The sequence below is a fragment of the Stenella coeruleoalba genome (genome assembly GCF_951394435.1).
Source record: "Stenella coeruleoalba genome assembly, contig: scaffold_143, whole genome shotgun sequence".
Lineage (NCBI taxonomy): Eukaryota > Metazoa > Chordata > Mammalia > Artiodactyla > Delphinidae > Stenella > Stenella coeruleoalba.
This window is the reverse complement of record NW_027646418.1, coordinates 214,838-241,190: the sequence shown is the minus strand read 5'-3', so window position 1 is coordinate 241,190 and position 26,353 is coordinate 214,838. Positions and strand designations below refer to the sequence as shown.

General features: G+C 44.1%; 2 long non-coding RNA genes across 2 annotated transcripts in view; both read right to left on the bottom strand.

The window, feature by feature from the left end:
• Positions 1 to 26,353, bottom strand: part of LOC307181132 — a 226,395-nt gene that overhangs the window by 34,752 nt on the left and 165,290 nt on the right. The window lies entirely within an intron of this gene.
• On the bottom strand, positions 4,733 to 23,776 carry LOC307181133. Its single transcript, XR_013825937.1, has 3 exons — positions 23,686 to 23,776; positions 22,109 to 22,192; positions 4,733 to 4,821 (listed from the first exon to the last, which is right to left on the bottom strand). It is a non-coding gene; the product is annotated as an uncharacterized lncRNA (long non-coding RNA).

Sequence of the window (26,353 nt, the reverse complement as noted above, 5' to 3'; positions counted from 1 at the left end):
CAAAGCAATATCACTCAGCAATGAAATGTATGTCATCAGGCCCTTAGCAGCACAATGAGTGGATTCAGGTATGATGATTCTAACTGAAATAAGTCACACAGAAAAAGAAACATCATAAGATATCACTAATACACGGAATGTAAACTTGGCTACACAGGAACTGAATTCCAAACAGAACAGGGTCTCAAATTTAGAAAACCAACTTATGCTTGCTTAAGGGGAAAGGTGAGTTGGGGTGCTGCATAAAACCAGAGATTGAAATGAGCACAGAAAAAGTTCCTTAAGCCAAATATGGAATAGACAAGAGCTACTCCTTGCTCAATGAAATGGACTCAACACCCCATATTAAACGCCTAAGAATGTACCTGACTAGTAAGTATCTTAAAACCTATGGATTGCTATGTCTCCAAAAGAGAATCAAGCATGTGTACAGGGGCATAAACGCAGCAGTGATAGGATTGGAGAGGTTCGGTGAGCAAATGAAGACCCTTTGAAGTCATATTGCATGGTACCCATTACACTTGTCTCAACTCTCCAGGTTTAAGGTATTCTTCCTTCAGCTAAAACATGCATGTGGAACCCAGAGTATGATCAACCGTGTGAACGGGAGACGTGTTCAACTATGTCTCAGTTTTCCTCCCCTGGTACTCGGGTGCAACATTCCAGACGCTTTACTAACACTCTCCCCACTTGGAGAGTCAGCGCCTTTAACCTCCTGTTTGGCCCAGTTTGCAATTTCTGCGGAAGATGAACAGGAATAGCGAGAACCAATGAGAGACTAGCTGGAGGTGTCTGGACGGGCAAATTTAACTCTCATTTCCCACCAGGAAGAGGAATTAACCAAAGGCTCAGCATGCCGTGCCGGAACCAGATTAGGGCCTGAAGCCATCCTGCGGTGTTGCGGCCAGCTCAAAAGAAAGCGAGTTGAAGAAAGGAGCTCAGGGGCACTGTAATTCACAAACCTGCAGAGTTATAAATGACAGCTATCGTCCAAAAATATACTGAAGTAAGGCTGCCAAGAGGACTTGAAAGCGGGGCAGAATTGCAGGAAACCGATTTCAGGAGGTAGACTGGAATTGCATTGAAAGCATAGGAAAAGAGGCAGAACGTCCACAATGATGCACTTGGCCAAAAAGGGCGTATGCGTTTTTTCCTGAATATATTCAGGAAAAAACGCATACGCCCTTTTTGGCCAACCCAGCAAGCTTGCAAAGGAAATCTGCACTACAATGAAGTCTCACTTCCCCCCGATCAAAAGGGCCATCTGAAAAAAGTGTAAAATCCAGAAAGGCAGGACAGGCCATGGAGAACTGGGAGCCTTGTTATGCTGATGGGCGGGATGTAAATTGCCAACAGACACTCTGGAGAAGTGTATGGTGTTTCCTGAAACATCTAAAAAACAAAGCAACAGAGCCTAGGGCACTTCCACTTATGGTCCTATAGCTTAGGGAAATTAAAATCAAAAAGACACAGCCACCCCAATGTTTCGGACGCCTCTGTTTACAAGAACCTCGTTTACCGTACAAGTTCAATATCACAGAAAGTGAAAAATGGATAAAGAACTTGTGGTACTTACGTACAATGCAGTATCACTCAGCAATGAAATCTATGTCATCAGGCCCGTAGCAGCATAATGAGTGGATTCAGGTACGATGATTCTAACTGAAATAAGTCACACAGAAAAAGAAACATCATAAGATATCAGTAATACACGGAATGTAAACTTGGCTACACAGGAACTGAATTCCAAAACAGAACAGGGTCTCAAATTTAGAAAACCAACTTCTGCTTGCTTAAGGGGAAAGGTGAGTTGGGGTGCTGCATAAAACCAGAGATTGAAATGAGCACAGATAAAGTTCCTTAAGCCAAATATGGAATAGACAAGAGCTACACCTTGCTCAATGAAATGGACTCAACACCGCATATTAAACGCCTAAGAATGTACCTGAGTAGTAAGTATCTTAAAACCTATGGATTGCTATGTCTCCAAAAGAGAATCAAGCGTGTGTACAGGGGCATAAACGCAGCAGTGATAGGATTGGAGAGGTTCGGTGAGCAAATGAAGACCCTTTGAAGTCATATTGCATGGTACTCATTCCACGGGTTTCAACTACCCAGGTTTAAGGTATTCTTCCTTCAGCCAAAACATGCATGTGGAACCTAGAGTATGATCAACCATGTGATCGAGAGACGTGTTCAACTATGTCTCAGTTTTCGTACCCTGGTACTCGGGTGCAACATTCCAGATGCTTCACTAACACTCTCCCGACTTGGAGAGTCAGCGCCTTTAACCTCCTGTTTGGCCCAGTTTGCAATTTTTGCGGAAGATGAACAGGAATAGCGAGAACCAATGAGAGACTAGCTGGAGGTGTCTGGACGGGCAAATTTAACTCTCATTTCCCACCAGGAAGAGGAATTAACCAAAGGCTCAGCGTGTCGTGCCGGAACCAGATTAGGGCCAGAAGCCATCCTGCGGTGTTGCGGCCAGCTCAAAAGAAAGCGAGTTCAAGAAAGGAGCTCAGGGGCACTGTAATTCACAAACCTGCAGAGTTATAAATGACAGCTATCGTCCAAAAATATACTGAAGTAAGGCTGCCAAGAGGACTTGAAAGCGGGGCAGAATTGCAGGAAACCGATTTCAGGAGGTAGACTGGAATTGCATTGAAAGCATAGGAAAAGAGGCAGAACGTCCACAATGATGCACTTGGCCAAAAAGGGAGTATGCGTTTTTTCCTGAATATATTCAGGAAAAAACGCATACGCCCTTTTTGGCCAACCAAGCAAGCTTGCAAAGGAAATCTGCACTACAATGAAGTCTCACTTCCCCCCAGTCAAAAGGGCCATCTGAAAAAAGTGTAAAATCCAGAAAGGCAGGACAGGCCATGGAGAACTCGGAGCCTTGTTATGCTGATGGGCGGGATGTAAATTGCCAACAGACACTCGGGAGAAGTGTATGGTGTTTCCTGAAACATCTAAAAAACAAAGCAACAGAGCCTAGGGCACTTCCACTTATGGTCCTATAGCTTAGGGAAATGAAAATCAAAAAGACACAGCCACCCCAAAGTTTGGGACGGCTCTGTTTACAAGAACCTCGTTTACCATACAAGTTCAACATCGCAGAAAGTGAAAAATGGATAAAAAAGTTGTGGTATTTACTTACAAACAATATCACTCAGCAATGAAATGTATGTCATCAGGCCCTTAGCAGCACAATGAGTGGATTCAGGTATGATGATTCTAACTGAAATAAGTCACACAGAAAAAGAAACATCATAAGATATCAGTAATACACGGAATGTAAACTTGGCTACGCAGGAACTGAATTACAGAACAGAACAGGGTCTCAAATTTAGAAAACCAACTTATGCTTGCTTAAGGGTAAAGTTGAGTTGGGGTGCTGCATAAAACCAGAGATTGAAATGAGCACAGATAAAGTTCCTTAAGCCAAATATGGAATAGACAAGAGCTACTCCTTGCTCAACGAAATGGACTCAACACCGCATATTAAACGCCTAAGAATGTACCTGACTAGTAAGTATCTTAAAACCTATGGATTGCTATATCTCCAAAAGAGAATCAAGCGTGTGTACAGGGGCATAGAAGCAGCAGTGATAGGACTGGAGAGGTTCGGTTAGCAAATGAAGACCCTTTGAAGTCATATTGCATGGTACCCATTCCACGGGTTTCAACTACCCAGGTTTAAGGTATTCTACCTTCAGCTAAAACATGCATGTGGAACCCAGAGTATGATCAACCGTGTGAACGGGAGACGTGTTCAAATATGTCTCAGTTTTCCTCCCCTGGTACTCGGGTGCAACATTCCAGACGCTTTACTAACACTCCCCCCACTTGGGTGGTCAGCGCCTTTAACCTCCTGTTTGGCCCAGTTTGCAATTTCTGCGGAAGATGAACAGGAATAGGGAGAACCAATGAGAGACTAGCTGGAGGTGTCTGGACGGGCAAATTTAACTCTCATTTCCCACCAGGAAGAGGAAATAACCAAACGCTCAGCTTGCCGTGCCGGAACCCGATTAGGGCCTGAAGCCATCCTGCGGTGTTGCGGCCAGCTCAAAAGAAAGCGAGTTGAAGAAAGGAGCTCAGGGGCACTGTAATTCACAAACCTGCAGAGTTATAAATGACAGCTATCGTCCAAAAATATACTGAAGTAAGGCTGCCAAGAGGACTTGAAAGCGGGGCAGAATTGCAGGAAACCGATTTCAGGAGGTAGACTGGAATTGCATTGAAAGCATAGGAAAAGAGGCAGAACGTCCACAATGATGCACTTGGGCAAAAAGGGCGTATGCGTTTTTTCCTGAATATATTCAGGAAAAAACGCATACGCCCTTTTTGGCCAACCAAGCAAGCTTGCAAAGGAAATCTGCACTACAATGAAGTCTCACTTCCCCCCGGTCAAAAGGGCCATCTGAAAAAAGTGTAAAATCCAGAAAGGCAGGACAGGCCATGGAGAACTGGGAGCCTTGTTATGCTGATGGGCGGGATGTAAATTGCCAACAGACACTCGGGAGAAGTGTATGGTGTTTCCTGAAACATCTAAAAAACAAAGCAACAGAGCCTAGGGCATTTCCACTTGTCGTCCTATAGCTTAGGGAAATTAAAATCAAAAAGACACAGCCACCTCAAAGTTTGGGACGCCTCTGTTTACAAGAACCTCGTTTACCGTACAAGTTCAACATCGCAGAAAGGGAAAAATGGATAAAGAACTTGTGGTACTTACGTACAATGCAGAATCACTCAGCAATGAAATCTATGTCATCAGGCCCGTAGCAGCATAATGCGTGGATTCAGGTACGATGATTCTAACTGAAATAACTCACACAGAAAAAGAAACATCATAAGATATCACTAATACACGGAATGTAAACTTGGCTACACAGGAACTGAATTCCAATCGAGAACAGGGTCTCAAATTTAGAAAACCAACTTATGCTTGCTTAAGGGGAAAGGTGAGTTGGGGTGCTGCATAAAACCAGAGATTGAAATGAGCACAGATAAAGTTCCTTAAGCCAAATATGGAATAGACAAGAGCTACTCTTGCTCAACGAAATGGACTCAACACCGCATATTAAACGCCTAAGAATGTACCTGACTAGTAAGTATCTTAAAACCTATGGATTGCTATGTCTCCAAAAGAGAATCAAGCGTGTGTACAGGGGCATAAACGCTGCAGTGATAGGATTGGAGAGGTTCGGTGAGCAAATGAAGACCCTTTGAAGTCATATTGCATGGTACCCATTCCACGGGTCTCAACTCTCAAGGTTTAAGGTATTCTTCCTTCAGCTAAAACATGCATGTGGAACCCAGAGTATGATCAAACGTGTGAACGGGAGACGTGTTCAAATATGTCTCAGTTTTCCTCCCCTGGTACTCGGGTGCAACATTCCAGACGCTTTACTAACACTCTCCCCACTTGGAGAGTAAGCGCCTTTAACCTCCTGTTTGGCCCAGTTTGCAATTTCTGCGGAAGATGAACAGGAATAGGGAGAACCAATGAGAGACTAGCTGGAGGTGTCTGGACGGGCAAATTTAACTCTCATTTCCCACCAGGAAGAGGAAATAACCAAAGGCTCAGCGTGCCGTGCCGGAACCAGATTAGGGCCTGAAGCCATCCTGTGGTGTTGCGGCCAGCTCAAAAGAAAGTGAGTTGAAGAAAGGAGCTCAGGGGCACTGTAATTCACAAACCTGCAGAGTTATAAATGACAGCTATCGTCCAAAAATATACTGAAGTAAGGCTGCCAAGAGGACTTGAAAGCGGGGCAGAATTGCAGGAAACCGATTTCAGGAGGTAGACTGGAATTGCATGTAAAGCATAGGAAAAGAGGCAGAACGTCCACAATGATGCACTTGGCCAAAAAGGGCGTATGCGTTTTTTCCTGAATATATTCAGGAAAAAACGCATACGCACTTTTGGCCAACCAAGCAAGCTTGCAAAGGAAATCTGCACTACAATGAAGTCTCTCTTCCCCCAGGTCAAAAGGGCCATCTGAAAAAAGTGTAAAATCCAGAAAGGCAGGACAGGCCATGGAGAACTGGGAGCCTTGTTATGCTGATGGGGGGATGGAAATTGCCAACAGACAATCGGGAGAAGTGTATGGTGTTTCCTGAAACATCTAAAAAACAAAGCAACAGAGCCTAGGGCACTTCCACTTATGGTCCTATAGCTTAGGGAAATTAAAATCAAAAAGACACAGCCACCCCAAAGTTTGGGATTGCCTCTGTTTACAAGAACCTCGTTTACCGTACAAGTTCAATATCACAGAAAGTGAAAAATGGATAAAGAACTTGTGGTACTTACGTACAATGCAGTATCACTCAGCAATGAAATCTATGTCATCAGGCCCATAGCAGCATAATGAGTGGATTCAGGTACGATGATTCTAACTGAAATAAGTCACACAGAAAAAGAAACATCATAAGGTATCACTAATACACGGAATGTAAACTTGGCTACACAGGAACTGAATTCCAAAACAGAACAGGGTCTCAAATTTAGAAAACCAACTTATGCTTGCTTAAGGGGAAAGGTGAGTTGGGGTGCTGCATAAAACCAGAGATTGAAATGAGCACAGATAAAGTTCCTTAAGCCAAATATGGAATAGACAAGAGCTACTCCTTGCTCAACGAAATGGACTCAACACCCCATATTAAACGCCTAAGAATGTACCTGACTAGTAAGTATCTTAAAACCTATGGATTGCTATGTCTCCAAAAGAGAATCAAGCGTGTGTACAGGGGCATAAACGCTGCAGTGATAGGATTGGAGAGGTTCGGTGAGCAAATGAAGACCCTTTGAAGTCATATTGCATGGTACCCATTCCACGGGTCTCAACTCTCAAGGTTTTAGGTATTCTTCCTTCAGCTAAAACATGCATATGGAACCCAGAGTATGATCAACCATGTGATCGGGAGACGTGTTCAAATATGTCTCAGTTTTCCTCCCCTGGAACTCGGGTGCAACATTCCAGACGCTTTACTAACACTCCCCCCACTTGGGTGGTCAGCGCCTTTAACCTCCTGTTTGGCCCAGTTTGCAATTTCTGCGGAAGATGAACAGGAATAGGGAGAACCAATGAGAGACTAGCTGGAGGTGTCTGGACGGGCAAATTTAACTCTCATTTCCCACCAGGAAGAGGAAATAACCAAACGCTCAGCTTGCCGTGCCGGAACCCGATTAGGGCCTGAAGCCATCCTGCGGTGTTGCGGCCAGCTCACAAGAAAGCGAGTTGAAGAAAGGAGCTCAGGGGCACTGTAATTCACAAACCTGCAGAGTTATAAATGACAGCTATCGTCCAAAAATATACTGAAGTAAGGCTGCCAAGAGGACTTGAAAGCGGGGCAGAATTGCAGGAAACCGATTTCAGGAGGTAGACTGGAATTGCATTGAAAGCATAGGAAAAGAGGCAGAACGTCCACAATGATGCACTTGGCCAAAAAGGGCGTATGCGTTTTTTCCTGAATATATTCAGGAAAAAACGCATACGCCCTTTTTGGCCAACCAAGCAAGCTTGCAAAGGAAATCTGCACTACAATGAAGTCTCACTTCCCCCCGGTCAAAAGGGCCATCTGAAAAAAGTGTAAAATCCAGAAAGGCAGGACAGGCCATGGAGAACTCGGAGCCTTGTTATGCTGATGGGCGGGATGTAAATTGCCAACAGACACTCGGGAGAAGTGTATGGTGTTTCCTGAAACATCTAAAAAACAAAGCAACAGAGCCTAGGGCACTTCCACTTATGGTCCTATAGCTTAGGGAAATGAAAATCAAAAAGACACAGCCACCCCAAAGTTTGGGACGGCTCTGTTTACAAGAACGTCGTTTACCATACAAGTTGAACATCGCAGAAAGTGAAAAATGGATAAAAAAGTTGTGGTATTTACTTACAAACAATATCACTCAGCAATGAAATGTATGTCATCAGGCCCTTAGCAGCACAATGAGTGGATTCAGGTATGATGATTCTAACTGAAATAAGTCACACAGAAAAAGAAACATCATAAGATATCAGTAATACACGGAATGTAAACTTGGCTACGCAGGAACTGAATTACAGAACAGAACAGGGTCTCAAATTTAGAAAACCAAATTATGCTTGCTTAAGGGTAAAGTTGAGTTGGGGTGCTGCATAAAACCAGAGATTGAAATGAGCACAGATAAAGTTCCTTAAGCCAAATATGGAATAGACAAGAGCTACTCCTTGCTCAACGAAATGGACTCAACACCGCATATTAAACGCCTAAGAATGTACCTGACTAGTAAGTATCTTAAAACCTATGGATTGCTATATCTCCAAAAGAGAATCAAGCGTGTGTACAGGGGCATAGAAGCAGCAGTGATAGGACTGGAGAGGTTCGGTGAGCAAATGAAGACCCTTTGAAGTCATATTGCATGGTACCCATTCCACGGGTTTCAACTACCCAGGTTTAAGGTATTCTACCTTCAGCTAAAACATGCATGTGGAACCCAGAGTATGATCAACCGTGTGAACGGGAGACGTGTTCAAATATGTCTCAGTTTTCCTCCCCTGGTACTCGGGTGCAACATTCCAGACGCTTTACTAACACTCCCCCCACTTGGGTGGTCAGCGCCTTTAACCTCCTGTTTGGCCCAGTTTGCAATTTCTGCGGAAGATGAACAGGAATAGGGAGAACCAATGAGAGACTAGCTGGAGGTGTCTGGACGGGCAAATTTAACTCTCATTTCCCACCAGGAAGAGGAAATAACCAAACGCTCAGCTTGCCGTGCCGGAACCCGATTAGGGCCTGAAGCCATCCTGCGGTGTTGCGGCCAGCTCAAAAGAAAGCGAGTTGAAGAAAGGAGCTCAGGGGCACTGTAATTCACAAACCTGCAGAGTTATAAATGACAGCTATCGTCCAAAAATATACTGAAGTAAGGCTGCCAAGAGGACTTGAAAGCGGGGCAGAATTGCAGGAAACCGATTTCAGGAGGTAGACTGGAATTGCATTGAAAGCATAGGAAAAGAGGCAGAACGTCCACAATGATGCACTTGGGCAAAAAGGGCGTATGCGTTTTTTCCTGAATATATTCAGGAAAAAACGCATACGCCCTTTTTGGCCAACCAAGCAAGCTTGCAAAGGAAATCTGCACTACAATGAAGTCTCACTTCCCCCCCGGTCAAAAGGGCCATCTGAAAAAAGTGTAAAATCCAGAAAGGCAGGACAGGCCATGGAGAACTGGGAGCCTTGTTATGCTGATGGGCGGGATGTAAATTGCCAACAGACACTCGGGAGAAGTGTATGGTGTTTCCTGAAACCTCTAAAAAACAAAGCAACAGAGCCTAGGGCATTTCCACTTGTCGTCCTATAGCTTAGGGAAATTAAAATCAAAAAGACACAGCCACCTCAAAGTTTGGGACGCCTCTGTTTACAAGAACCTCGTTTACCGTACAAGTTCAACATCGAAGAAAGGGAAAAATGGATAAAGAACTTGTGGTACTTACGTACAATGCAGAATCACTCAGCAATGAAATCTATGTCATCAGGCCCGTAGCAGCATAATGCGTGGATTCAGGTACGATGATTCAAACTGAAATAAGTCACACAGAAAAAGAAACATCATAAGATATCACTAATACACGGAATGTAAACTTGGCTACACAGGAACTGAATTCCAATCCAGAACAGGGTCTCAAATTTAGAAAACCAACTTATGCTTGCTTAAGGGGAAAGGTGAGTTGGGGTGCTGCATAAAACCAGAGATTGAAATGAGCACAGATAAAGTTCCTTAAGCCAAATATGGAATAGACAAGAGCTACTCTTGCTCAACGAAATGGACTCAACACCGCATATTAAACGCCTAAGAATGTACCTGACTAGTAAGTATCTTAAAACCTATGGATTGCTATGTCTCCAAAAGAGAATCAAGCATGTGTACGGGGGCATAAATGCAGCAGTGATAGGATTGGAGAGGTTCGGTGAGCAAATGAAGACCCTTTGAAGTCATATTGCATGGTACCCATTCCACGGGTCTCAACTCTCAAGGTTTAAGGTATTCTTCCTTCAGCTAAAACATGCATGTGGAACCCAGAGTATGATCAAACGTGTGAACGGGAGACGTGTTCAAATATGTCTCAGTTTTCCTCCCCTGGTACTCGGGTGCAACATTCCAGACGCTTTACTAACACTCTCCCCACTTGGAGAGTCAGCGCCTTTAACCTCCTGTTTGGCCCAGTTTGCAATTTCTGCGGAAGATGAACAGGAATAGGGAGAACCAATGAGAGACTAGCTGGAGGTGTCTGGACGGGCAAATTTAACTCTCATTTCCCACCAGGAAGAGGAAATAACCAAAGGCTCAGCGTGCCGTGCCGGAACCAGATTAGGGCCTGAAGCCATCCTGTGGTGTTGCGGCCAGCTCAAAAGAAAGCGAGTTGAAGAAAGGAGCTCAGGGGCACTGTAATTCACAAACCTGCAGAGATATAAATGACAGCTATCGTCCAAAAATATACTGAAGTAAGGCTGCCAAGAGGACTTGAAAGCGGGGCAGAATTGCAGGAAACCGATTTCAGGAGGTAGACTGGAATTGCATGTAAAGCATAGGAAAAGAGGCAGAACGTCCACAATGATGCACTTGGCCAAAAAGGGCGTATGCGTTTTTTCCTGAATATATTCAGGAAAAAACGCATACGCCCTTTTTGGCCAACCAAGCAAGCTTGCAAAGGAAATCTGCACTACAATGAAGTCTCACTTCCCCCAGGTCAAAAGGGCCATCTGAAAAAAGTGTAAAATCCAGAAAGGCAGGACAGGCCATGGAGAACTGGGAGCCTTGTTATGCTGATGGGCGGATGGAAATTGCCAACAGACACTCGGGAGAAGTGTATGGTGTTTCCTGAAACATCTAAAAAACAAAGCAACAGAGCCTAGGGCACTTCCACTTATGGTCCTATAGCTTAGGGAAATTAAAATCAAAAAGACACAGCCACCCCAAAGTTTGGGATTGCCTCTGTTTACAAGAACCTCGTTTACCGTACAAGTTCAATATCACAGAAAGTGAAAAATGGATAAAGAACTTGTGGTACTTACGTACAATGCAGTATCACTCAGCAATGAAATCTATGTCATCAGGCCCATAGCAGCATAATGAGTGGATTCAGGTACGATGATTCTAACTGAAATAAGTCACACAGAAAAAGAAACATCATAAGGTATCACTAATACACGGAATGTAAACTTGGCTACACAGGAACTGAATTCCAAAACAGAACAGGGTCTCAAATTTAGAAAACCAACTTATGCTTGCTTAAGGGGAAAGGTGAGTTGGGGTGCTGCATAAAACCAGAGATTGAAATGAGCACAGATAAAGTTCCTTAAGCCAAATATGGAATAGACAAGAGCTACTCCTTGCTCAACGAAATGGACTCAACACCCCATATTAAACGCCTAAGAATGTACCTGACTAGTAAGTATCTTAAAACCTATGGATTGCTATGTCTCCAAAAGAGAATCAAGCGTGTGTACAGGGGCATAAACGCTGCAGTGATAGGATTGGAGAGGTTCGGTGAGCAAATGAAGACCCTTTGAAGTCATATTGCATGGTACCCATTCCACGGGTCTCAACTCTCAAGGTTTAAGGTATTCTTCCTTCAGCTAAAACATGCATATGGAACCCAGAGTATGATCAACCATGTGATCGGGAGACGTGTTCAAATATGTCTCAGTTTTCCTCCCCTGGAACTCGGGTGCAACATTCCAGACGCTTTACTAACACTCCCCCCACTTGGGTGGTCAGCGCCTTTAACCTCCTGTTTGGCCCAGTTTGCAATTTCTGCGGAAGATGAACAGGAATAGGGAGAACCAATGAGAGACTAGCTGGAGGTGTCTGGACGGGCAAATTTAACTCTCATTTCCCACCAGGAAGAGGAAATAACCAAACGCTCAGCTTGCCGTGCCGGAACCCGATTAGGGCCTGAAGCCATCCTGCGGTGTTGCGGCCAGCTCACAAGAAAGCGAGTTGAAGAAAGGAGCTCAGGGGCACTGTAATTCACAAACCTGCAGAGTTATAAATGACAGCTATCGTCCAAAAATATACTGAAGTAAGGCTGCCAAGAGGACTTGAAAGCGGGGCAGAATTGCAGGAAACCGATTTCAGGAGGTAGACTGGAATTGCATTGAAAGCATAGGAAAAGAGGCAGAACGTCCACAATGATGCACTTGGCCAAAAAGTGTGTATGCGTTTTTTCCTGAATATATTCAGGAAAAAACGCATACGCCCTTTTTGGCCAACCAAGCAAGCTTGCAAAGGAAATCTGCACTACAATGAAGTCTCACTTCCCCCCGGTCAAAAGGGCCATCTGAAAAAAGTGTAAAATCCAGAAAGGCAGGACAGGCCATGGAGAACTCGGAGCCTTGTTATGCTGATGGGCGGGATGTAAATTGCCAACAGACACTCCGGAGAAGTGTATGGTGTTTCCTGAAACATCTAAAAAACAAAGCAACAGAGCCTAGGGCACTTCCACTTATGGTCCTATAGCTTAGGGAAATGAAAATCAAAAAGACACAGCCACCCCAAAGTTTGGGACGGCTCTGTTTACAAGAACCTCGTTTACCATACAAGTTGAACATCGCAGAAAGTGAAAAATGGATAAAAAAGTTGTGGTATTTACTTACAAACAATATCACTCAGCAATGAAATGTATGTCATCAGGCCCTTAGCAGCACAATGAGTGGATTCAGGTATGATGATTCTAACTGAAATAAGTCACACAGAAAAAGAAACATCATAAGATATCAGTAATACACGGAATGTAAACTTGGCTACGCAGGAACTGAATTACAGAACAGAACAGGGTCTCAAATTTAGAAAACCAACTTATGCTTGCTTAAGGGTAAAGTTGAGTTGGGGTGCTGCATAAAACCAGAGATTGAAATGAGCACAGATAAAGTTCCTTAAGCCAAATATGGAATAGACAAGAGCTACTCCTTGCTCAACGAAATGGACTCAACACCGCATATTAAACGCCTAAGAATGTACCTGACTAGTAAGTATCGTAAAACCTATGGATTGCTATATCTCCAAAAGAGAATCAAGCGTGTGTACAGGGGCATAGAAGCAGCAGTGATAGGACTGGAGAGGTTCGGTGAGCAAATGAAGACCCTTTGAAGTCATATTGCATGGTACCCATTCCACGGGTTTCAACTACCCAGGTTTAAGGTATTCTACCTTCAGCTAAAACATGCATGTGGAACCCAGAGTATGATCAACCGTGTGAACGGGAGACGTGTTCAAATATGTCTCAGTTTTCCTCCCCTGGTATTCGGGTGCAACATTCCAGACGCTTTACTAACACTCCCCCCACTTGGGTGGTCAGCGCCTTTAACCTCCTGTTTGGCCCAGTTTGCAATTTCTGCGGAAGATGAACAGGAATAGGGAGAACCAATGAGAGACTAGCTGGAGGTGTCTGGACGGGCAAATTTAACTCTCATTTCCCACCAGGAAGAGGAAATAACCAAAGGCTCAGCTTGCCGTGCCGGAACCCGATTAGGGCCTGAAGCCATCCTGCGGTGTTGCGGCCAGCTCAAAAGAAAGCGAGTTGAAGAAAGGAGCTCAGGGGCACTGTAATTCACAAACCTGCAGAGTTATAAATGACAGCTATCGTCCAAAAATATACTGAAGTAAGGCTGCCAAGAGGACTTGAAAGCGGGGCAGAATTGCAGGAAACCGATTTCAGGAGGTAGACTGGAATTGCATTGAAAGCATAGGAAAAGAGGCAGAACGTCCACAATGATGCACTTGGCCAAAAAGTGTGTATGCGTTTTTTCCTGAATATATTCAGGAAAAAACGCATACGCCCTTTTTGGCCAACCAAGCAAGCTTGCAAAGGAAATCTGCACTACAATGAAGTCTCACTTCCCCCCGGTCAAAAGGGCCATCTGAAAAAAGTGTAAAATCCAGAAAGGCAGGACAGGCCATGGAGAACTCGGAGCCTTGTTATGCTGATGGGCGGGATGTAAATTGCCAACAGACACTCGGGAGAACTGTATGGTGTTTCCTGAAACATCTAAAAAACAAAGCAACAGAGCCTAGGGCACTTCCACTTATGGTCCTATAGCTTAGGGAAATTAAAATCAAAAAGACACAGCCACCCCAAAGTTTGGGACGGCTCTGTTTACAAGAACCTCGTTTACCATACAAGTTGAACATCGCAGAAAGTGAAAAATGGATAAAAAAGTTGTGGTATTTACTTACAAACAATATCACTCAGCAATGAAATGTATGTCATCAGGCCCTTAGCAGCACAATGAGTGGATTCAGGTATGATGATTCTAACTGAAATAAGTCACACAGAAAAAGAAACATCATAAGATATCAGTAATACACGGAATGTAAACTTGGCTACGCAGGAACTGAATTACAGAACAGAACAGGGTCTCAAATTTAGAAAACCAACTTATGCTTGCTTAAGGGTAAAGTTGAGTTGGGGTGCTGCATAAAACCAGAGATTGAAATGAGCACAGATAAAGTTCCTTAAGCCAAATATGGAATAGACAAGAGCTACTCCTTGCTCAACGAAATGGACTCAACACCGCATATTAAACGCCTAAGAATGTACCTGACTAGTAAGTATCTTAAAACCTATGGATTGCTATATCTCCAAAAGAGAATCAAGCGTGTGTACAGGGGCATAGAAGCAGCAGTGATAGGACTGGAGAGGTTCGGTGAGCAAATGAAGACCCTTTGAAGTCATATTGCATGGTACCCATTCCACGGGTTTCAACTACCCAGGTTTAAGGTATTCTACCTTCAGCTAAAACATGCATGTGGAACCCAGAGTATGATCAACCGTGTGAACGGGAGACGTGTTCAAATATGTCTCAGTTTTCCTCCCCTGGTACTCGGGTGCAACATTCCAGACGCTTTACTAACACTCTCCCCACTTGGAGAGTCAGCGCCTTTAACCTCCTGTTTGGCCCAGTTTGCAATTTCTGCGGAAGATGAACAGGAATAGGGAGAACCAATGAGAGACTAGCTGGAGGTGTCTGGACGGGCAAATTTAACTCTCATTTCCCACCAGGAAGAGGAAATAACCAAAGGCTCAGCGTGCCGTGCCGGAACCAGATTAGGGCCTGAAGCCATCCTGTGGTGTTGCGGCCAGCTCAAAAGAAAGCGAGTTGAAGAAAGGAGCTCAGGGGCACTGTAATTCACAAACCTGCAGAGTTATAAATGACAGCTATCGTCCAAAAATATACTGAAGTAAGGCTGCCAAGAGGACTTGAAAGCGGGGCAGAATTGCAGGAAACCGATTTCAGGAGGTAGACTGGAATTGCATTGAAAGCATAGGAAAAGAGGCAGAACGTCCACAATGATGCACTTGGCCAAAAAGGGCGTATGCGTTTTTTCCTGAATATATTCAGGAAAAAACGCATACGCCCTTTTTGGCCAACCAAGCAAGCTTGCAAAGGAAATCTGCACTACAATGAAGTCTCACTTCCCCCCGGTCAAAAGGGCCATCTGAAAAAAGTGTAAAATCCAGAAAGGCAGGACAGGCCATGGAGAACTGGGAGCCTTGTTATGCTGATGGGCGGGATGTAAATTGCCAACAGACACTCGGGAGAAGTGTATGGTGTTTCCTGAAACATCTAAAAAACAAAGCAACAGAGCCTAGGGCACTTCCACTTGTCGTCCTATAGCTTAGGGAAATTAAAATCAAAAAGACACAGCCACCTCAAAGTTTGGGACGCCTCTGTTTACAAGAACCTCGTTTACCGTACAAGTTCAACATCGCAGAAAGGGAAAAATGGATAAAGAACTTGTGGTACTTACGTACAATGCACTATCACTCAGCAATGAAATCTAGGTCATCAGGCCCGTAGCAGCATAATGCGTGGATTCAGGTACGATGATTCTAACTGAAATAAGTCACACAGAAAAAGAAACATCATAAGATATCACTAATACACGGAATGTAAACTTGGCTACACAGGAACTGAATTCCAAACCAGAACAGGGTCTCAAATTTAGAAAACCAACTTATGCTTGCTTAAGGGGAAAGGTGAGTTGGGGTGCTGCATAAACCCAGAGATTGAAATGAGCACAGATAAAGTTCCTTAAGCCAAATATGGAATAGACAAGAGCTACTCTTGCTCAACGAAATGGACTCAACACCGCATATTAAACGCCTAAGAATGTACCTGACTAGTAAGTATCTTAAAACCTATGGATTGCTATGTCTCCAAAAGAGAATCAAGCGTGTGTACAGGGGCATAAACGCTGCAGTGATAGGATTGGAGAGGTTCGGTGAGCAAATGAAGACCCTTTGAAGTCATATTGCATGGTACCCATTCCACGGGTCTCAACTCTCAAGGTTTAAGGTATTCTTCCTTCAGCTAAAACATGCATATGGAACCCAGAGTATGATCAACCATGTGATCGGGAGACGTGTTCAAATATGTCTCAGTTTTCCTCCCCTGGAACTCGGGTGCAACATTCCAGACGCTTTACTAACACTCCCCCCACTTGGGTGGTCAGCGCCTTTAACCTCCTGTTTGGCCCAGTTTGCAATTTCTGCGGAAGATGAACAGGAATAGGGAGAACCAATGAGAGACTAGCTGGAGGTGTCTGGACGGGCAAATTTAACTCTCATTTCCCACCAGGAAGAGGAAATAACCAAACGCTCAGCTTGCCGTGCCGGAACCCGATTAGGGCCTGAAGCCATCCTGCGGTGTTGCGGCCAGCTCAAAAGAAAGCGAGTTGAAGAAAGGACCTCAGGGGCACTGTAATTCACAAACCTGCAGAGTTATAAATGACAGCTATCGTCCAAAAATATACTGAAGTAAGGCTGCCAAGAGGACTTGAAAGCGGGGCAGAATTGCAGGAAACCGATTTCAGGAGGTAGACTGGAATTGCATTGAAAGCATAGGAAAAGAGGCAGAACGTCCACAATGATGCACTTGGCCAAAAAGGGCGTATGCGTTTTTTCCTGAATATATTCAGGAAAAAACGCATATGCCCTTTTTGGCCAACCAAGCAAACTTGCAAAGGAAATCTGGACTACAATGAACTCTCACTTCCCCATGGTCAAAAGGGCCATCTGAAAAAAGTGTAAAATCCAGAAAGGCAGGACAGGACATGGAGAACTGGGAGCCTTGTTATGCTGATGGGCGGGATGTAAATTGCCAACAGACATGTGGGAGAAGTGTATGGTGTTTCCTGAAACATCTAAGAAACAAAGAAACAGAGCCTAGGCAACTTCCACTTATTGTCCTATAGCTTAGGGAAATTAAAATCAAAAAGACACAGCCACCCCAAAGTTTGGGATGCCTCTGTTTACAGGAACCTCGTTTATTGTACAAGTTCAATATCACAGAAAGTGAAAAATGGATAAAGAACTTGTGGTACTTACGTACAATGCAGTATCACTCAGCAATGAAATCTATGTCATCAGGCCCGTAGCAGCATAATGAGTGGATTCAGGTACGATGATTCTAACTGAAATAAGTCACACAGAAAAAGAAACATCATAAGGTATCACTAATACACGGAATGTAAACTTGGCTACACAGGAACTGAATTCCAAAACAGAACAGGGTCTCAAATTTAGAAAACCAACTTATGCTTGCTTAAGGGGAAAGGTGAGTTGGGGTGCTGCATAAAACCAGAGATTGAAATGAGCACAGATAAAGTTCCTTAAGCCAAATATGGAATAGACAAGAGCTACTCCTTGCTCAACGAAATGGACTCAACACCCCATATTAAACGCCTAAGAATGTACCTGACTAGTAAGTATCTTAAAACCTATGGATTGCTATGTCTCCAAAAGAGAATCAAGCGTGTGTACAGGGGCATAAACGCTGCAGTGATAGGATTGGAGAGGTTCGGTGAGCAAATGAAGACCCTTTGAAGTCATATTGCATGGTACCCATTCCACGGGTCTCAACTCTCAAGGTTTAAGGTATTCTTCCTTCAGCTAAAACATGCATGTGGAACCTAGAGTATGATCAACCATGTGATCAGGAGACGTGTTCAAATATGTCTCAGTTTTTGTACCCTGGTACTCGGGTGCAACATTCCAGACGCTTTACTAACACTCTCCCGACTTGGAGAGTCAGTCCCTTTAACCTCCTGTTTGGCCCAGTTTGCAATTTCTCCGGAAGATGAACAGGAATAGCGAGAACCAATGAGACACTACCTGGAGGTGTCTGGATGGGCAAATTTAACTCTCATTTCCCACCACGAAGAGGAATTAACCAAAGGCTCAGCCTGCCGCGCCGGAACCAGATTAGGGCCTGAAGCCATCCGGCGGTGTTGCGGCCAGGTCACAAGAAAGCGAGTTGAAGAAAGGAGCTCAGGGGCACTGTAATTCACAAACCTGCAGAGTTATAAATGACAGCTATCGTCCAAAAATATACTGAAGTAAGGCTGCCAAGAGGACTTGAAAGCGGGGCAGAATTGCAGGAAACCGATTTCAGGAGGTAGACTGGAATTGCATTGAAAGCATAGGAAAAGAGGCAGAACGTCCACAATGATGCACTTGGCCAAAAAGGGCGTATGCGTTTTTTCCTGACTATATTCAGGAAAAAACGCATACGCCCTTTTTGGCCAACCAAGCAAGCTTGCAAAGGAAATCTGCACTACAATGAAGTCTCACTTCCCCCCGGTCAAAAGGGCCATCTGAAAAAAGTGTAAAATCCAGAAAGGCAGGACAGGCCATGGAGAACTGAGAGCCTTGTTCTGCTGATGGGCGGGATGTAAATTGCCAACAGACACTCCGGAGAAGTGTATGGTGTTTCCTGAAACATCTAAAAAACAAAGCAACAGAGCCTAGGGCACTTCCACTTATGGTCCTATAGCTTAGGGAAATTAAAATCAAAAAGACACAGCCACCCCAAAGTTTGGGACGCCTCTGTTTACAAGAACCTCGTTTACTGTACAAGTTCAATATCACAGAAAGTGAAAAATGGATAAAGAACTTGTGGTACTTACGTACAATGCAGTATCACTCAGCAATGAAATCTATGTCATCAGGCCCGTAGCAGCATAATGAGTGGATTCAGGTACGATGATTCTAACTGAAATAAGTCACACAGAAAAAGAAACATCGTAAGATATCACTAATACACTGAATGTAAACTTGGCTACACAGGAACTGAATTCCAAAACAGAACAGGTTCTCAAATTTAGAAAACCAACTTATGCTTGCTTAAGGGGAAAGGTGAGTTGGGGTGCTGCATAAAACCAGAGATTGAAATGAGCACAGATAAAGTTCCTTAAGCCAAATATGGAATAGACAAGAGCTACTCCTTGCTCAACGAAATGGACTCAACACCCCATATTAAACGCCTAAGAATGTACCTGACTAGTAAGTATCTTAAAACCTATGGATTGCTATGTCTCCAAAAGAGAATCAAGCGTGTGTACAGGGGCATAAACGCAGCAGTGATAGGATTGGAGAGGTTTGGTGAGCAAATGAAGATCCTTTGAAGTCATATTGCATGGTACCCATTCCACGGGTCTCAACTCTCCAGGTTTAAGGTATTCTTCCTTCAGCTAAAACATGCATGTGGAACCCAGAGTATGATCAACCGTGTGAACGGGAGACGTGTTCAAATATGTCTCAGTTTTCCTCCCCTGGTAGTCGGGTGCAACATTCCAGACGCTTTACTAACACTCTCCCCACTTGGAGAGTCAGTCCGTTTAACCTCCTGTTTGGCCCAGTTTGCAATTTATGCGGAAGATGAACAGGAATAAGGAGAACCAATTAGAGACTAGCTGGAGGTGTCTGGACGGGCAAATTTAACTCTCATTTCCCACCAGGAAGAGGAAATAACCAAAGGCTCAGCGTGCCATGCCGGAACCAGATTAGGGCCTGAAGCCATCCTGCAGTGTTGCGGCCAGGTCACAAGAAAGCGAGTTGAAGAAAGGAGCTCAGGGGCACTGTAATTCACAAACCTGCAGAGTTATAAATGACAGCTATCGTCCAAAAATAGACTGAAGTAAGGCTGCCAAGAGGACTTGAAAGCGGGGCAGAATTGCAGGAAACCGATTTCAGGAGGTAGACTGGAATTGCATTGAAAACATAGGAAAAGAGGCAGAACGTCCACAATGATGCACTTGGCCAAAAAGGGCGTATGCGTTTTTTCCTGAATATATTCAGGAAAAAACGCATACGCCCTTTTTGGCCAACCAAGCAAGCTTGCAAAGGAAATCTGCACTACAATGAAGTCTCACTTCCCCCCGGTCAAAAGGGCCATCTGAAAAAAGTGTAAAATCCAGAAAGGCAGGACAGGCCATGGAGAACTGGGAGCCTTGTTATGCTGATGGGCGGGATGTAAATTGCCAACAGACACTCCCGAGAAGTGTATGGTGTTTCCTGAAACATCTAAAAAACAAAGCAACAGAGCCTAGGGCACTTCCACTTATGGTCCTATAGCTTAGGGAAATTAAAATCAAAAAGACACAGCCACCCCAAAGTTTGGGACGCCTCTGTTTACAAGAACCTTGTTTACAGTACAAGTTCAACATCCCAGAAAGTGAAAATGGATAAAGAAGTTGTGGTATTTACTTACAAAGCAGTATCACTCAGCAATGAAATCTATGTCATCAGGCCCTTAGCAGCACAATGAGTGGATTCAGGTATGATGATTCTAACTGAAATAAGTCACACAGAAAAAGAAACATCATGAGATATCAGTAATACACACAATGTAAACTTGGCTACACAGGAACTGAATTACAGAACAGAACAGGGTCTCAAATTTAGAAAACCAACTTATGCTTGCTTAAGGGGAAAGGTGAGTTGGGGTGCTGCATAAAACCAGAGATTGAAATGAGCACAGATAAAGTTCCTTAAGCCAAATATGGAATAGACAAGAGCTACTCCTTGCTCAACGAAATGGACTCAACACCGCATATTAAACGCCTAAGAATGTACCTGACTAGTAAGTATCTTAAAACCTATGGATTGCTATGTCTCCGAAAGAGAATCAAGCATGTGTACAGGGGCATAAACGCAGCAGTGATAGGATTGGAGAGGTTCGGTGAGCAAATGAAGACCCTTTGAAGTCATATTGCATGGTACCCATTCCACGGATCTCAACTCTCCAGGTTTAAGGTATTCTTCCTACAGCTAAAACATGCATGTGGAACCCAGAGTATGATCAACCGTGTGATCGGGAGACGTGTTCAGATATGTCTCAGTTTTCGTCCCCTGGTACTTGGGTGCAACATTCCAGACGCTTTACTAACACTCTCCCCACTTGGAGAGTCAGTGCCTTTAACCTCCTGTTTGGCCCAGTTTGCAATTTCTGCGGAACATGAACAGGAATAGGGAGAACCAATGAGAGACTAGCTGGAGGTGTCTGGACGGGCAAATTTAACTCTCATTTCCCACCAGGAAGAGGAATTAACCAAAGGCTCAGCGTGCCGTGCCGGAACCAGATTAGGGCCTGAAGCAATCCTGCGGTGTTGCGGCCAGCTCACAAGAAAGCGAGTTGAAGAAAGGAGCGCAGGGGCACTGTAATTCACAAACCTGCAGAGTTATAAATGACAGCTATCGTCCAAAAATATACTGAAGTAAGGCTGCCAAGAGGACTTGAAAGCGGGGCAGAATTGCAGGAAACCGATTTCAGGAGGTAGACTGGAATTGCATTGAAAGCATAGGAAAAGAGGCAGAACGTCCACAATGATGCACTTGGCCAAAAAGGGCGTATGCGTTTTTTCCTGAATATATTCAGGAAAAAAAGCATACGCCCTTTTTGGCCAACCAAGCAAGCTTGCAAAGGAAATCTGCACTACAATGAACTCTCACTTCCCCCCGGTCAAAAGGGCCATCTGAAAAAAGTATAAAATCCAGAAAGGCAGGACAGGCCATGGAAAACTGGGAGCCTTGTTATGCTGATGGGCGGGATGTAAATTGCCAACAGCCACTCCAGAGAAGTGTATGGTGTTTCCTGAAACATCTAAAAAACAAAGCAACAGAGCCTAGGGAACTTCCACTTATAGTCCTATAGCTTAGGGAAATTAAAATCAAAAAGACACAGCCACCCCAAAGTTTGGGAGGCCTCTGTTTACAAGAACCTCGTTTACCGTACAAGTTCAACATCGCAGAAAGTGAACAATGGATAAAGAACTTGTGGTACTTACGTACAATGCAGTATCACTCAGCAATGAATTCTGTCATCAGGCCCGTAGCATCACAATGAGTGGATTCAGGTACGATGATTCTAACTGAAATATGTCACACAGAAAAAGAAACATCATAAGATATCACTAACACACGGAATGTAAACTTGGCTACACAGGAACTGAATTCCAAAACAGAACAGGGTCTCAAATTTAGAAAACCAACTTATGCTTGCTTAAGGGGAAAGGTGAGTTGGGGTGCTGCATAAAACCAGAGATTGAAATGAGCACACATAAAGTTCCTTAAGCCAAATATGGAATAGACAAGAGCTACTCCTTGCTCAACGAAATGGACTCAACACCCCATATTAAACGCCTAAGAATGTACCTGACTAGTAAGTATCTTAAAACCTAGGATTGCTATGTCTCCAAAAGAGAATCAAGCGTGTGTACAGGGGCATAAACGCAGCAGTGATAGGTTTGGAGAGGTTCGTTGAGCAAATGAACACCCTTTGAAGTCATATTGCATGGTACCCATTCCACGGGTTTCAACTACCCAGGTTTAAGGTATTCTTCCTTCATCCAAAACATGCATGTGGAACCTAGAGTATGATTAACCATGTGATTGCGAGACGTGTTCAAATATGTCTCAGTATTCATACCCTGGTACTCGGGTGCAACATTCCAGACGCTTTACTAAAACTCTTCTGACTTGGAGAGTCAGTCCCTTTAACTTCCTGTTTGGCCCAGGTTGCAATTTATGCGGAAGATGAACAGGAATAGGGAGAACCAATGAGAGACTAGCTGGAGGTGTCTGGACGGGCAAATTTAACTCTCATTTCCCACCAGGAAGAGGAATTAACCAAAGGCTCAGCGTGCCGTGCCGGAACCAGATTAGGGCCTGAAGCCATCCTGCGGTGTTGCGGCCAGGTCACAAGAAAGCGAGTTGAAGAAAGGAGCTCAGGGGCACTGTAATTCACAAACCTGCAGAGTTATAAATGACAGCTATCGTCCAAAAATATACTGAAGTAAGGCTGCCAAGAGGACTTGAAAGCGGGGCAGAATTGCAGGAAACCGATTTCAGGAGGTAGACTGGAATTGCATGTAAAGCATAGGAAAAGAGGCAGAACGTCCACAATGATGCACTTGGCCAAAAAGGGCGTATGCGTTTTTTCCTGAATATATTCAGGAAAAAAAGCATACGCCCTTTTTGGCCAACCAAGCAAGCTTGCAAAGGAAATCTGCACTACAATGAAGTCTCACTTCCCCCCGGTCAAAAGGGCCATCTGAAAAAAGTGTAAAATCCAGAAAGGCAGGACAGGCCATGGAGAACTGGGAGCCTTGTTATGCTGATGGGCGGGATGTAAATTGCCAACAGACACTCCAGAGAAGTGTATGGTGTTTCCTGAAACATCTAAAAAACAAAGCAACAGAGCCTAGGGAACTTCCACTTATAGTCCTATAGCTTAGGGAAATTAAAATCAAAAAGACACAGCCACCCCAAAGTTTGGGAGGCCTCTGTTTACAAGAACCTCGTTTACCGTACAAGTTCAACATCGCAGAAAGTGAACAATGGATAAAGAACTTGTGGTACTTACGTACAATGCAGTATCACTCAGCAATGAATTCTGTCATCAGGCCCGTAGCATCACAATGAGTGGATTCAGGTACGATGATTCTAACTGAAATATGTCACACAGAAAAAGAAACATCATAAGATATCACTAACACACGGAATGTAAACTTGGCTACACAGGAACTGAATTCCAAAACAGAACAGGGTCTCAAATTTAGAAAACCAACTTATGCTTGCTTAAGGGGAAAGGTGAGTTGGGGTGCTGCATAAAACCAGAGATTGAAATGAGCACAGATAAAGTTCCTTAAGCCAAATATGGAATAGACAAGAGCTACTCCTTGCTCAACGAAATGGACTCAACACCCCATATTAAACGCCTAAGAATGTACCTGACTAGTAAGTATCTTAAAACCTAGGATTGCTATGTCTCCAAAAGAGAATCAAGCGTGTGTACAGGGGCATAAACGCAGCAGTGATAGGTTTGGAGAGGTTCGTTGAGCAAATGAACACCCTTTGAAGTCATATTGCATGGTACCCATTCCACGGGTTTCAAATACCCAGGTTTAAGGTATTCTTCCTTCATCCAAAACATGCATGTGGAACCTAGAGTATGATCAACCATGTGATTGCGAGACGTGTTCAAATATGTCTCAGTATTCATACCCTGGTACTCGGGTGCAGCATTCCAGACGCTTTACTAAAACTCTTCTGACTTGGAGAGTCAGTCCCTTTAACTTCCTGTTTGGCCCAGGTTGCAATTTATGCGGAAGAAGAACAGGAATAGGGAGAACCAATGAGAGACTAGCTGGAGGTGTCTGGACGGGCAAATTTAACTCTCATTTCCCACCAGGAAGAGGAATTAACCAAAGGCTCAGCGTGCCGTGCCGGAACCAGATTAGGGCCTGAAGCCATCCTGCGGTGTTGCGGCCAGGTCACAAGAAAGCGAGTTGAAGAAAGGAGCTCAGGGGCACTGTAATTCACAAACCTGCAGAGTTATAAATGACAGCTATCGTCCAAAAATATACTGAAGTAAGGCTGCCAAGAGGACTTGAAAGCGGGGCAGAATTGCAGGAAACCGATTTCAGGAGGTAGACTGGAATTGCATGTAAAGCATAGGAAAAGAGGCAGAACGTCCACAATGATGCACTTGGCCAAAAAGGGCGTATGCGTTTTTTCCTGAATATATTCAGGAAAAAAAGCATACGCCCTTTTTGGCCAACCAAGCAAGCTTGCAAAGGAAATCTGCACTACAATGAAGTCTCACTTCCCCCCGGTCAAAAGGGCCATCTGAAAAAAGTGTAAAATCCAGAAAGGCAGGACAGGCCATGGAGAACTGGGAGCCTTGTTATGCTGATGGGCGGGATGTAAATTGCCAACAGACACTCCAGAGAAGTGTATGGTGTTTCCTGAAACATCTAAAAAACAAAGCAACAGAGCCTAGGGAACTTCCACTTATAGTCCTATAGCTTAGGGAAATTAAAATCAAAAAGACACAGCCACCCCAAAGTTTGGGAGGCCTCTGTTTACAAGAACCTCGTTTACCGTACAAGTTCAACATCGCAGAAAGTGAACAATGAATAAAGAACTTGTGGTACTTACGTACAATGCAGTATCACTCAGCAATGAATTCTGTCATCAGGCCCGTAGCATCACAATGAGTGGATTCAGGTACGATGATTCTAACTGAAATATGTCACACAGAAAAAGAAACATCATAAGATATCACTAACACACGGAATGTAAACTTGGCTACACAGGAACTGAATTCCAAAACAGAACAGGGTCTCAAATTTAGAAAACCAACTTATGCTTGCTTAAGGGGAAAGGTGAGTTGGGGTGCTGCATAAAACCAGAGATTGAAATGAGCACACATAAAGTTCCTTAAGCCAAATATGGAATAGACAAGAGCTACTCCTTGCTCAACGAAATGGACTCAACACCCCATATTAAACGCCTAAGAATGTACCTGACTAGTAAGTATCTTAAAACCTAGGATTGCTATGTCTCCAAAAGAGAATCAAGCGTGTGTACAGGGGCATAAACGCAGCAGTGATAGGTTTGGAGAGGTTCGTTGAGCAAATGAACACCCTTTGAAGTCATATTGCATGGTACCCATTCCACGGGTTTCAACTACCCAGGTTTAAGGTATTCTTCCTTCATCCAAAACATGCATGTGGAACCTAGAGTATGATTAACCATGTGATTGCGAGACGTGTTCAAATATGTCTCAGTATTCATACCCTGGTACTCGGGTGCAACATTCCAGACGCTTTACTAAAACTCTTCTGACTTGGAGAGTCAGTCCCTTTAACTTCCTGTTTGGCCCAGGTTGCAATTTATGCGGAAGATGAACAGGAATAGGGAGAACCAATGAGAGACTAGCTGGAGGTGTCTGGACGGGCAAATTTAACTCTCATTTCCCACCAGGAAGAGGAATTAACCAAAGGCTCAGCGTGCCGTGCCGGAACCAGATTAGGGCCTGAAGCCATCCTGCGGTGTTGCGGCCAGGTCACAAGAAAGCGAGTTGAAGAAAGGAGCTCAGGGGCACTGTAATTCACAAACCTGCAGAGTTATAAATGACAGCTATCGTCCAAAAATATACTGAAGTAAGGCTGCCAAGAGGACTTGAAAGCGGGGCAGAATTGCAGGAAACCGATTTCAGGAGGTAGACTGGAATTGCATGTAAAGCA